The sequence below is a fragment of the Manis pentadactyla genome, chromosome 8 (assembly GCF_030020395.1).
Source record: "Manis pentadactyla isolate mManPen7 chromosome 8, mManPen7.hap1, whole genome shotgun sequence".
NCBI classification, from domain to species: Eukaryota; Metazoa; Chordata; class Mammalia; order Pholidota; family Manidae; genus Manis; species Manis pentadactyla.
The window spans coordinates 27,309,633-27,323,020 of NC_080026.1; the positions used below are offsets into that span (position 1 = coordinate 27,309,633).

Below are 13,388 nucleotides of genomic sequence, written 5' to 3' on the forward strand. Positions count from 1 at the left end.
AAAGGGAATGCATAAATATGTAGAGTTTTAAAATGGCTGTCAGGATTATCTATTTAATTTTAATATTACTGAGCAGCAATTCTTTTTCTGTCTGTCCTCCCTCTATCCACTTACATCCTTTCCCAGCTCCTTCTGAGGCTGAGATGCTGATCTGCTATTAGAGAGCACATGTATGAAAGGGTTCTACAACCACACCTGGGCTCTGTGCATTTCCCCATTCTGTGCTCTGTGGATTACACATGTGCATGTGTGCACATGTGCTTCAATTTTGTTACTATTATTATCACACCCAAGGTAGAAATGTCTTTTTTATCTCCTCTACAACAATGCATCCATACAAGTGTAGCTGTTCTGGCCCCTACCTTATACCATGTGCTTTTGAAAAATATCAGGCAAATTAAGGATTACTAGATATGCTATGATTTAGAAAAGTTAACCTTTTGGCGATATGTTTTAATGGTTAGAAAGAACGCTTTGAGGAGGCTTGGCAGCAGAACAAAAGTTTGTTCTCTCAAGTTAGGAAAATTAAATCAGTCATGAAAATTGGACAAACAAAATAAGGACCTAAGTGAAAATGCTATACATAAGTAGGTTATTTTTTTCATAGAACAATGCACTGGTGTCTCTAAACATTTATTGGGATTTATTGTGCATACAGAGGTTATTTGGAGGATTCTAGTGCTCTCTAATCATTACACTCTGCTCCTGCTTTCTTAGGAGCAGCTATAAATTCAAAAAAAGGTGGAAAACCGGCAGACTGACAACGAGATTCAACCCACAGACATATGTTGTTTGGGTTGAACAATGTCTTAGAATATTTTGAATCAGTTTCCAATTGAAAAATGAGGGTTTCTACTTTAAAAAAGAAGATGTGTGTCTGTATGTCTTCTTTTGAAAAATCCTAAGATGTGGAGAACTGGCTGAGGTAAGGATGGGAGCCCTCAGCTGAGGGTGGGAAGCTTCTATATTCTGTAAACAGGACAAGTTCTCGCTGATCCAGAGATTCTGTCCCTTCCCACTTGATTTGCAAAGACCTGTCCTGACTGGTGTGGGTGTACTTGTGACTGTGACCCTAAGTGTCCATCACCTCACCAAGCATTGCTCCTCTGATGTGCATGTTGAAAACAGCTCTGTGTGTTCTTATCATTTTCTAAATTTTATTATTTTTAAGTCGAGGCTTGTAGGGTTGGAATTCGAAAACAAAACCAAGTGAGTTTTTGTACCATTGCTTTAGAAAGAGGCTCACTGGAGATATTATTTCATTTATTAGTATAATTTTTTCAACATGATCTCAAATTACCCAGAGTAGGATGTTGCACTATACTCTTCGTTGTTTCTAAGCAAGTTCCTCTTTACCTCCTCTCTATTCTGACCTCCTTTACTGTTCCCATTATATTTTGGCAGATAATCATATTCTGACATCTATTGTTTCCTGTTCTCTATTTGAGTTGTGTGTCTCTTATGCCCAAATTGACCTTGGACTCCTTAAAGTCAGACATTACATCTTTCAGTGTTTTATCAAGGATCTTACCAACCCTGGGGCCTGTCTGAAATCCCTTCTGTCCCTAATTCCTCTGGTACTACGAGCATTTCCAACTTCCAACAAGGCCAGGTTTGCCACCGCCTTAGAATGGTTGTGAGTCCTAGTCCCAAGTATCACAGGATTCACATTATTCTTTCCTACATCACACCAAAAGCTGTCAGTCCAACTTGAGATACACCGCATCCTGGTGGGGGCAATTCACAACAACCTCTGCCCCCCCACCCCACCCCTGCCACAAACCACGCTCTCCACCCATCTGCCTTGCTGCCTGGTCCCTAGTGTACCCTTCAGGCTGGTTTCTCACCCTGAAGCTATGGCCCATTTGCTAATCCTCTGTCTTAAAGCCAGGTTTCTATCTGAAGCCCTCTGGGGTGTAGAATATAGCTAGTTCTCCAGAGACACCACAGCCACCCAGCTCCTGAGCATTTGGCCAGTCACCTCCCAAGGACACACCTTCCTCTCATTGATGCCCTAATACCAACTGCTTTCAGAATTAAGACTGAAATTAGTGTATTCACTCAACCTCAATATCCATACATCCTGAGCAGGTTTCCCCAGGGGGAAACAAAACACAACTAGAAAGACTTCTCTAACTGGATCAGCAACTCAGACCCTTAACTTTTCAAATTCCTTTCTTATTTTTCCTTCTCAGAATCACTTAGGTAGGACCCCAGCATGACTGCTTCATCTGTTACCACCTTTCCAATCTTGGCAAAAGTTAGTTATAAATAAAAGTGGGTGAAGAGAATTCTACGTTTGTTCTCCTTGTCTCTGTGAAGTTTTTCTCTGCTTTATTTTAGTTTCAGGTCCAAGAGTCAGCGACTGCCTACCACTTTTTGAATTGTTCTGTGTGTTGGATATTAATTCTTCAAATGGAAAGGGCATTTTGGGTAAGGACACATCTTGAGCTGCCTCAAGGAACATCTCTATATCAACCAAAAACTGGTAAACAAACAAAAGTGAGCCTCCTTCCTTCTCTTCCCATACAGCTATACAGCACTCTCCCACGCAGCTGTACTGAGGAAATGAAACTAATAGCAAGAAATTGCTTTTGATGAGTTTCATAATCTTATCATAATTCTTATAACTGAAACGAACCAAAATTATCCTAGCAAGATTTTTATATCACAATGAAGGAAAAAAATGGGCATCAGTTGATTAAAGACAACATGATAAAACTATTATGTCTGCTACTTGCAGTACATTTAACCTTTTTAAAGCAAATAGTATGTGTCACAAATTAGGCAGAGCTTTTTACACACATTAGTTTATTTTTTACCTTCTGAGGAAAGTCCCTAACTTATAGATGAGAAAACACTCATAGAGATTAAGTAACTTGCATAAAATAACATAAATAATATCTAGCAAGTGGTGAAGTCTGGGATTGAACTTTTTTCCTGACTTCCCAGACTGTGCTGTTAATATTTTTACTATCACTGTAAGGAATAAAAATAGTCCTGGACCAGAATTTGGGAGAAATTTGTTCTCAACATGTCCTCAAATAATTCACTTTTTCCATGCATCATTATCTTCTATTAAATCTAATAAAAGCTCCTGCTTTTCTGACTAGCTTGCTGGAAGATCATGTAAAATAATCTATGCAGAATCACTTTTTAAACTAGATAGAATATAAATAGATAATAGATGCTCTTACTTATATTAATTAACTTGAACCCAACTATTAACTTGAAGACATAAAATAAATCTGAAATAAGTAAAATAAAGAGGTAAGAGAGATGGGAGGCAAGACCCCTTTGCCATAGTCTAGAAAAGATTTAATGGATGACTGATTAGTAATTATTTTAATATGGAAAATAGAGAGAAGGGAGTGGATGCCCTTAAAACATGGCAATTGATTAGATGTATGGAGTAAATGATACACAGGACTCCAGAGGGATCCCAAGATTACTTGTTTAGGTGACTTGAGGAACAGAAGTACCTTAGCCAAAGTTAGGAGAATGAGAAGGATTCTGTGGGGAAGATTATGGGTTTAACTTGAGTCAGATTCAGTTTGCACCGTCAATGGGACCTCATGGAAGGTATGAAATAACAATTGGAAATGAGAAACAATACTGGGAGAGACACTGAGGCCAAAGATAGAAATTTAAGCACCATATTTAAGGGATTAAATAAATTTATTTATTTATTTACTTATTTTTATGTCAGGTAGGTGTGTGGAAAAAATTATTTGGGGGAAAGAATCTTGGAGGAGGGATTAAATTAAATCATAAGGATGGATAAGAGTATCAAAGGAATCATGTGAGAAGATGGCTTAGATCTGTGCCACTCAATAGAGATATAATGTAAGTCAGATGTGTAATTTTAAATTTTCTGGTAGCTACAGTAGATAAGAAAAATGAAATAGGTGAAATCAATTTCAGTAATATACTTCATTTAGTCTGATATGTCAAAATTTTATAATTTCTGCATATAATTAATAAAAAAATGTTAACGAGATATTTTACATTCTTCTTATTTGTATGAAGTCTTCAAAATCTGATGTTTTATTTTACACTCAATGTAGACGAGGCACATTCCAAGTGCTGAATTTAGCCATTTGCAACTAGTCACTATCATAATGAACAGCACAGTCTAAGGAGGAATTTGGGGGATTTAAGGGTTGAGGGAAGACATAGGGTCCAGAGGAGAGAGAAAAAAGCAAATAGAAAAGGTCCCTGCAGTATGACAGAAAACAAGGCAAAAAATGATTACTTCTTTATGCGTTTCACATTGCTACAGAAGGTAATGTATGTTGCAAACAAGCAACAGGTTTTCCACAGATGGCACTCTTTCAGGCAGCAAACAAAGCAGGATTCTTTTAGACCCTTTCAGACTCCAGGGCCTCATGAATGAAGTCAGCATTGCTTAACAGCTGACACTTAGGTTTAGAAATTGTAGCATAGCATAGTGAAAAGAACAAGGATTTTGCATTACCCAGATCTGCTTACAAATCATGACAGCCTACCAAACAGCTCTGTAAATTTGGCCATTCAAGTGCTTAACCTTAACTTCCTCATCTTTAAAATGGGGATATTAATGCCCTTACATGATTTTTGTAAATATCAAATGCTATTAGATATGCAAAACACTGGATATATAATATGCATTATATATAAGTGTGATCATAGCTGTGTTGATTATAACTCACAATCCCACACTAAATTATATTGAGGAATGTCTTGTGCTATTGTAAGCATCTTGAGATTAAGAAACCATTGCCTATTTTTTTATAACACTGCAGTACCTAGCACAGTGTCAGAGATACCACTAGGGTCATCAACCCTCATTTTCCACCCTATATTCCATTAGCTGTATGAATAAGTAATGTTATAAGGAGGCTCAGAATACCAGATTTCCCAGTACAGTTAGTAGAAAGATATGATCTCCATCACTCAGTTCCAGCCCTTAAAATTCTAATATGAAATTAACTAAAGCAGAAAGATAAATGAACAGAAATAAGATCTCCCCTTTACTCAGCACCCAATTTCCTAAGCATCCTACCTTTCATAGTTCTTTTAAAAAATATCTCATTTTGACTCTAAGTTTGGCATTACATCAGTGACTAATGAAACAAAAAGTTCTCTTAGATTTTAAGAAATGAATCTAGAGTAAACATAAAATTATTCAATTTTAATACCATGGTTTTAGCAAAATAGTTTAATATTTAAAAGCTTAGACACAGTGGGTGTCTCCCATCAGCTTATGGCAATAAATTTTTCACATGGTAGGTTATTTCCTCTGAGTTTCAGAAAAGCAAATTGTGCATGAAATGTAACATAAAAAAGTGTCTTATTTACTAAATTTCCTTTTTCATGCATCTTTTTCTTCACAGTATTTTCACATTTGTGAGACTTACAGTTTTCTTGCCCTCAGAGTACGCTTAATAATAAGTTGCAACACAGAAAAACACCTTGAGGGCCAAAAGAAAACCTGACTGGAAGGTTCTAGACATTGACACCTCTTTATCCTTATTGAGTTCATTCAAATTTGTGTAAATCAACATTACTACATATGTTTTGTATAGGTTTTCTCTCACTTGAAAGTAAAAAGCAAGTTAGTGAGTGGTCTTATCTAAAATTGTGATGTCATCAACATGTCACATATTTGAGTGTATTCATTTAAAGGGGTTCTTTTGAGGGGAAGTACTTGTACCAACAACAACAAAAAATGATAATAGATAAAAATAACCATTAATTTGAAAAAAAAGGTATAATTTTCTAAGAGCCATTATTGAAAACAGTTAAGTAAACAGGATAATGAGAGCTAAGTCAATATTTTGCAGATTCTGCAGATTGCTGATGAAAAGAAGTGGTTTGGTTAGAAAGTGTGAAGGAAAAGAGTGAAATTGAGGGTAATTCTTAGTTTATTGTTCTGAATGATAGATGAATGGTGGTACCATGAACTGACATGGATGAAAATAGGGAACAAGCAAGTTGGGTTGGGGGCAGGAGGGGAATAATTAAGAGTTTAGTTTCGAACATATTGATTTTGATGTTTCTGTGAGATACTCCAGTGTAGGTGATGAGTAGTCAGTTGCATTTATAGTTTTTGTGCTAAGGATAAAGTTTTGGTCTTGAAATCTAATTAGCACACAGTATTTAATCTCATGGTGCTATGAGGTCACCTAGTAATAACTTAGAAGACAAGATCTGAGGGAAAGTAGAAATCTAAAGATTGAGTTCAGTACATTCCAACATCTAGAGGGTTGGATGATGAGGAAGAGTTAGAAAAGTAGACAGAGAAAAAGCATCCAGTTAGTTTGGAGAGAGTGAAATAAGAGAGAGAGTCAATGGGAAGGTGTGTCAATTGCATAGAATGCAGCTCAGGTAATGGATAACATGAAGACACATAAATGGCCACTGGATTTGGCAAAACCCAATCTTAAGGATTCTGACAATAACATGTTCTGTAATATTTCTATAGCATTTCTTTTATGCTTACACATTTAAATTCAAATTCTTGTGTTTGTGCATTAAAGTATCTAAAAAGATTTTACTGGTTAGACATCACACTGATTCTTTGTGTCCCCAGTAATTTCTGGCCAGCACAGTATAATTAGTGGGAGTTCAAAATTATTTATGGAATTGAATTGAACTTGGCTGGGGCCCACAAAAAGAAAAAAAGAAGTCAACTTTGAGATCCACCATTATTACATATGTATACAACAAGGCCAGGCTTTAAAAGAAGATACTCTACCTATTCTTTGGCATCCTATAAATACTGCCTCTCATACAAGCTTTCCTACCATTTCAGAGAAGATAGAAACCCTGAAGAATGTATTCCCTCTACTTCCTTTCCTCCCTTCATCTTACGGATATCTAGTTCATCTACACACACACTCACTAAAGTGCCCTTCCTTCTCTTTCAGGTTAACTTACCTGCTTGAGCTAATGACACTCCTCATCTGTCTCAGTCTCCCTGAGGCCTTGTTGAGTTTCTGGATACATTTTCTTTGTTTCCTTTATTTTCATTCCTTTTCTCTTCTCCTTCATTTCAACATTCGTATTCATCCCTTATATAGTTACTGTCTACTTCAAGCTTTATAAAGAGTGTTTTTCAGATGCTATCTGCAATTCTTTTGACATCTTGTTCTAAGGCTTCAATTTCACTTTGCTTTTGATCCTTAATAATAACAAGTGAGAAATAATACATTCTCTGATCATGAAAAACAAATAGACTTTAATCTTTTAAAAACAAACTCAAGCTCATTCAGAATAACATAATACCAAATAAAACCAAATAATAGTTTTTTTTGGTTTCTACAGATTGGCAAAACCTGAAGTTTGGCAACGTAATCTGGTGGAAAGTCCAGCGAGTGTCCACCAGCCTCCTTATTCAATACTGGTGGAAGTTCAAGAGTTACAACTAATGTAAAGGATAACTTGGCAAAAACCTTCCAAAATTACTTTATCTCTTGACTTATAGACAATTTGTATTTCTAGGAATTCATTCCATTGACATATTTTCATTTCATTAAAATATCCACTGTATTAGCAAAAAACTAAAAACAATCATCACTCTTTTACTAGGAGACTGGCTAAATTAAGTATGATACAGCAACACAGTGAAATACTGTATAGCTATAAAAAAGAGAACTATTCACTTTCTTATTTTTATTATGGAAATATCTCTAAAATATTCTTAAAAGAAAAACAGCAAATTGGTCTCTGTGTGTGGAGACCTTTGTTTTCAGCTAAGAGGCATCTGGCATAGGTGGCCCCTCAATGCAAAAATAGGCCTGTGACCTAGGCCTGGTCACTCAGGGTGTCTGTGTCTCAGAGTCAATTGGTCAGGTCAACTACAGTCACATGACACAACTCAGTGCAATCAGATCTCACTTTGAGACCTTTGCTGTGGTGATGGGGAAAGGCAAATTTTTCCACAGAATTTCCTGAAAAAGTCAGATGTAAAGGTGTATATAGTATGCTACCCCTAATAAAATAAACATGCATACACACACACATACGTGCACCAATATATACATATACTTTTGAACAAAGAAGCTGTAAAGGATTAAAACAAATAACTATGAAAGTGGTTACCTGTTGGGTTAAGGTGGGACTGAAAAGAAGTATATAGAAATGGAAATATAAGAAAGATTTTCTTTAGAATTCTATATTTAGGTTTATTTTGATTTTGAACTATCCTGCTGCCTCATCTATTCTTAAATTTAAAAAAAAAAACAGGAAGAAACTTTCATAAAATGAAAAAAAAATCATTATAACCACAGCCCATGTAAGAACCTCAAGGCACCTGGGGAAAGAAAGCCAGTGCCTGGTCTTTCAGGAATACCTCCCTTCACTGCCTGGGGCTGCAAACAGTCCTTAAGGGCATGTCACCAACAGTGAGATACATGGAAGAAGCAAATAAGCCCTGACTCTGGAAGAGCCCATCAAAATGCGAGATGTGAACATCCAATTATGTATTTCCCTGCTGAACAATTGTTACTTATTACTCTTGGTCGTACTCTGCTCTGCATGTCCACTTAGTATCTCAAACTCTTTCCAGCCTTACCTCCTACTACTGTATTTCTACCTACCAGAACTACACAGCTCACTCTTCCTTGGAAATTCTCTGATACTCCACATTGTTGTGCCTTGCCATGTCCCTTCCTGTCCCTTGGAATGTGTCTCATGTTCCAAACCTAGCTTTCTCAGAAAACTACTATAAAGATTTCCTCTAAAACGGTTCTAATTGCTCCAACAGGATATGATCAAATGACGTAACACCCATAAAATTCTCTAGTTTATTGCCTGGCCCATAACAGAAATACAAAAATGTTTGATGAATGAATCCTAATAAAACATTCCTTATATCACTTTATGGTACTTGACAAATTATGTTTTCATGATAATTAATAATATAATAATCCTACTAGATTATAAGCTTTTAGAAGCCAAGTATTGTGGGGCAGGGGTTCATACATGGAGCAGCTGTTGAAAAACATTTTAAAATTCTGTGTAATTGAAACACTTGTTTCATTCAAGCCTATTAAACTGACACTATATTTCTGAGATTTGGGGGTCTGGAGAATTTGAGTAAGTTATGCTTTTACATGTGACCATATATGGCTGTGTAGTAAAGTTCTGTGGCTTTTACCTGTAAGAAATGAAGTCACCTTTCTTCTTGGGAAAGCATTTTAGTTTCTGTGTGTGGAGACCTTTGTTTTCAGCTAAGAGGCATCTGGCATAGGTGGCTCCTCAATGCAAAAATAGGCCTGTGACCTAGGCCTGGTCGGTCACTCAGGGTGTCTGTGTCTCAGAGTCAATTGGTCAGGTCAACTATAGTCACATGACACAACTCAGTCCAATCAGATCTCACTTTGAGACCTTTGCTGTGGTGATGGGGAAAGGCAAATTTTTCCATAGAATTTGCTGAAAAAGTCAGATGTAAATCTGAAGCTCTCTTGTCCATTCTATGCACTTCACAGAGAGTGCTTATAGCACAGTGAAAAAAGAAATAAGGCATTCAGAAAATGAGACTTTATCCTGATAAACCTGAGTGAGCTCCTGGATCCAGCCATGCCTGACTCTCCTTGTATTGTTCAGTTATCCATATCAGTGGCTAGCTCTTTTGCCTAGGCTAAATTTAAATCACTTGTTCACATTCACTAACAAGACTTTTTGTCTACTGTAAGCTGAAATTTGGAATATCTATAAGTACATTTTGAAGTTTAGCTATATAGCCTTTCTTTTACAGTACAAAAATTGTGCTTCTGGTACCCAAAGATTTCAATTCAGGATATTAGATGATTCTTAAAATATATATAGAAAACAACCTATTATGTTTTAATAATTTCTAAGTGTATGGAAATACCAAAATGGTCTTAAGATACAGTGCAATTAATTTTCATCTACTATACGATGTATATCTCTTCAGGAATATCTTAGAAAAATGGACACATCTCTGTGATAGATCCTTCATATATATATATATAACACTCTCAGAAATTCTGTGTTTAAGTACTATAGGCATGGCCAGTGGTTAACCAAACACCTGTTTTGCCCCATAATATTCCTGCCTAACTATTGGTTATGACATCAGTCTCCTTAATTGAGACTAAAGTCCTCAACACTTAGCTGTTCCTTTGGATCCTGCCTGCTGAGATACCTTATTAAAACTCTACTGGAAAGTTGAATCACTATGTTGTATACTTGGAACCAATATCATATTGCATATCAACTATACTTCAATAAAAAAAATTAAGCCCAAATCACTCCAAATTAAAAAGAAAGTCAACTAAAATCATAAACTTCACTATATTTGCTAAACTTAAAATTCTTATAAATTGTTATAATTACTCTCTAAAAACATGTAAACCTCTTGTATAATTTTAGCAAAATATTAGCTCAAATTGCTATATTGTATGTGACTACCATATCAAAATTAAAAAAAATTTTTTTAATTCTTCTGGGAGTGGTGGGGGAGGCTTGGCAATGAAGTTAAAGGAAACAAAGCTCTGTAGGCTTCTTTGTGCACAGATTAATTTTATCAAATGCCCAAGGTGCTGGGAACAGATGAGTTTCAAGGACAGTGGGAGTGGGATGGAAGGAGCAAAGGGGTGTCTGTCCGTCGAGGGCCCAAGGCTGGGTGACCCTAAGTTAAGGACGGGGTAGCCCACTCCAGGGCACAGCATTGAAAAAGAACAAGAGGAAGAAAGTCAAGGAAAAACATCTCCTTTCTGAATTTTACTGACTGCTGGCCCAAAGTGGAAAAGTATGATATATCTTTTTAATAAATCAGCTCTGAAATGACTTTACAAATGAGATCCTCTGAATTGCTTTCATTTCACCAAAATCTGCTAATTTATTTACTTCAAATGTATAAAGTAACCTATAGTTACTCTATAGTAACCTATAGTTAACTCATTTGTAATTGGCTCTTTTAAACTTCGGCCTGTACATTCAAGAGATAATGAATAACTTGTTTTTATGAACAATTCTGCAAGTATTTTAGTTTATATGTCCATCAGTTATCTCAATTTGTTGCTCTTTATAAATCCATCCTAAGCTATGTTTAATGAATTCCTAGTTTTACTCACCTTCCATAAAATATATTTTTTAAGTTTCTGTAAGAAACAGTTTTTTTACAAAGAATTTGGCTTTTAAAAATATTAAATCATTTAAAAACTGTAGTGGATGTATTTTTCAGTGCTAAATGCTTATGTGGATATTCATTCTTGATAATGTGTACATGCTACATGTTTATTCATGTCGTGTTCTTTTATAATAAAATGAATAAAGTAATAACATATCAACCAAAACTATCTGAATGATACAGCTTCTATAGATGCAGAGGTTCAGAACCACAATATTGAAGACAGATTTAAATAATCCTTTTCATTGTGAAGAAATGCAACAAATTGAAAAACTAATCAGAATATCAAAGCAAATGCATATCACCAGCATCTTCTTACACTCCAACAATAAAAAATGTATTGAATGCCAAATCCTAATCTCTATTTTTTGTGATCATGTCAATAGTCAACAAGTAGCTAGCTACTGTATTGACAATTGAAGAGGTCTTAAAGTGGAGTATACTAGTATGCCTAATAATTTCCTACTAAACTGACCACATCAAAAACATTTATATGTGTCTTTCAATAGAACACAATAAAAGAAAAGAATTGTTGCCACTTATCAACCCTGTAACCATTTTTTAATAACACACAAAAATAGGTGTTGTGGGGGCCATCACTTCCCCATCCAACAGCACAATAAAAATAATATTGGGAAAGAGTGGATCATATCTGGAGCTTTTATTAAAATTCTTTCAAAATCTACAGTCAGATTTATTTTAGGTATTTGTCTCTGAGATTAGCAATACTTTTATATTTTCTGTACATATGCTACAGCACACAAAACATTCTGTAAAAGCAAGATGTCAATATAAAAGAAAAGTCCTAGTCAATTTATGCTTAACAAATCTTTTTCACTTCTAAAGTTACTATTTTGAAAAATCTCAAAGAAGGAAAACTATATAATTACATAAATATATATCTAAGTTGCCTCTTTTCCCAGAAGTAACCTTCGGTGAAAGTCAGCTATGACTTCTCTAGTAAAGAGAGTTTTGCTCATGAAATATAAACTTATTCTTATTTCACTGTATATTTTTTAAAATTCAGGAAAAAAATATCAAATGTCATAATGGAGAGCTTTCTTTTACATTTTAAAACCTTCTTGATTTTTAATAGCTATTTAATAAACCACATTTTTAATAAGCTGTACTGTTTCATGGGTTTCTGATGCTAACTTTAATACAACATTTTACGGAGGGTTTCTTTCACAGTGCAATTCAGATGTTGTTTCTTACTGTTACTGCCTCTTTCATTATCTGTATCCTGAATAGTACATATTTTATAAATCAGTTTAAAATACAAAATACCACATTTGCTCCATCAGTTATTCTAAAAGCATGTTCAACCCAAAACTATACCTTATTCTGTCTTTAATATTTTAGTATAAAATCTTAGTAAACAATCCTAGTATAATATGTTTTCAAGGACTTTAGAATTTGATAGTTGCAAATATGAAGAATATTTTTTTCTGCAATCAAAGACACAAACATATTTTAATCACAGAGGAAAACACCTCATTTTTGTAGAGATGTTTATATGTTCACACGAAAGTACAATGTACTCTGCCAAACATTTTCAAGTTTAGATTTCAGGTTCAATATAAAATTAAAACTTACCTTTTCTTGGTGATGAGTTGTTACTGAAATTGCCATCAACTTCTAACTGTTCATGACTCTTTCATCAAAAACGGAAAACAGTAAAGTCAAGTCACATGTCGTAAGAGTAGGCCTACGTTGGATGCTTAATTTCAGTACTGGAGGAAAAAAAAGGCAGGGGGTGGGGGTGAGCACAAAACTTTTAAATAAAACCACTTCCTGCGTAGATACAGTTAACCACATACATCACATTACTCGATTAGAAGAAATTGCCTTGTATAGTCAACAATATTGATATTTTTCAATGTGCTTTACAATTTTTCAAACACTACACATTTACGTGGATTTCACCAATTCTGATTTAATGGGGAAAATGTGTGGTTGAAAGTTTAGAAGGGGGAGGAGCAGGCTGCTAGGCTCTTAGGAAACTTCCTCTTTCTCTGCCTTCTAGCAAGGGCTGAAAACCTAACTCTCTGCTTGAATAAGTTCACTTGCTATCAGGAGGCTCTGTTTATTGACTTGGGAAGCCAAAAAGCCATCTCCAGTTTATAGGGCAGGTCCTTCTGTCTTACTAATGGATGGACCCACAAAGAGGTGCTCCTCTGACTAAGTCCACGAGGCCTTGGACAGGTTGCATCAGAACTTCAGAGAATACAACCCAGGGCCTGGGAGA

The 13,388-nt window shown here is 35.4% G+C and overlaps 1 protein-coding gene across 3 annotated transcripts in view; it reads right to left on the reverse strand.

Moving 5' to 3' along the window:
- The window catches only part of ARHGAP15 (Rho GTPase activating protein 15), a 602,975-nt gene extending 590,012 nt beyond the window's left edge, over positions 1 to 12,963 (reverse strand). Inside the window, exon 1 of one of the 3 annotated variants that reach the window (XM_036912736.2) lies at positions 12,737 to 12,893. The gene's annotated coding sequence lies outside the window, so the exon portion shown is untranslated. Of the gene's footprint in view, positions 1 to 12,736 lie in introns of all 3 variants that reach the window. The other 2 variants (XM_036912735.2, XM_036912738.2) reach the window with 2 other exon arrangements.
- Positions 12,964 to 13,388: the final 425 nt, after the last annotated feature.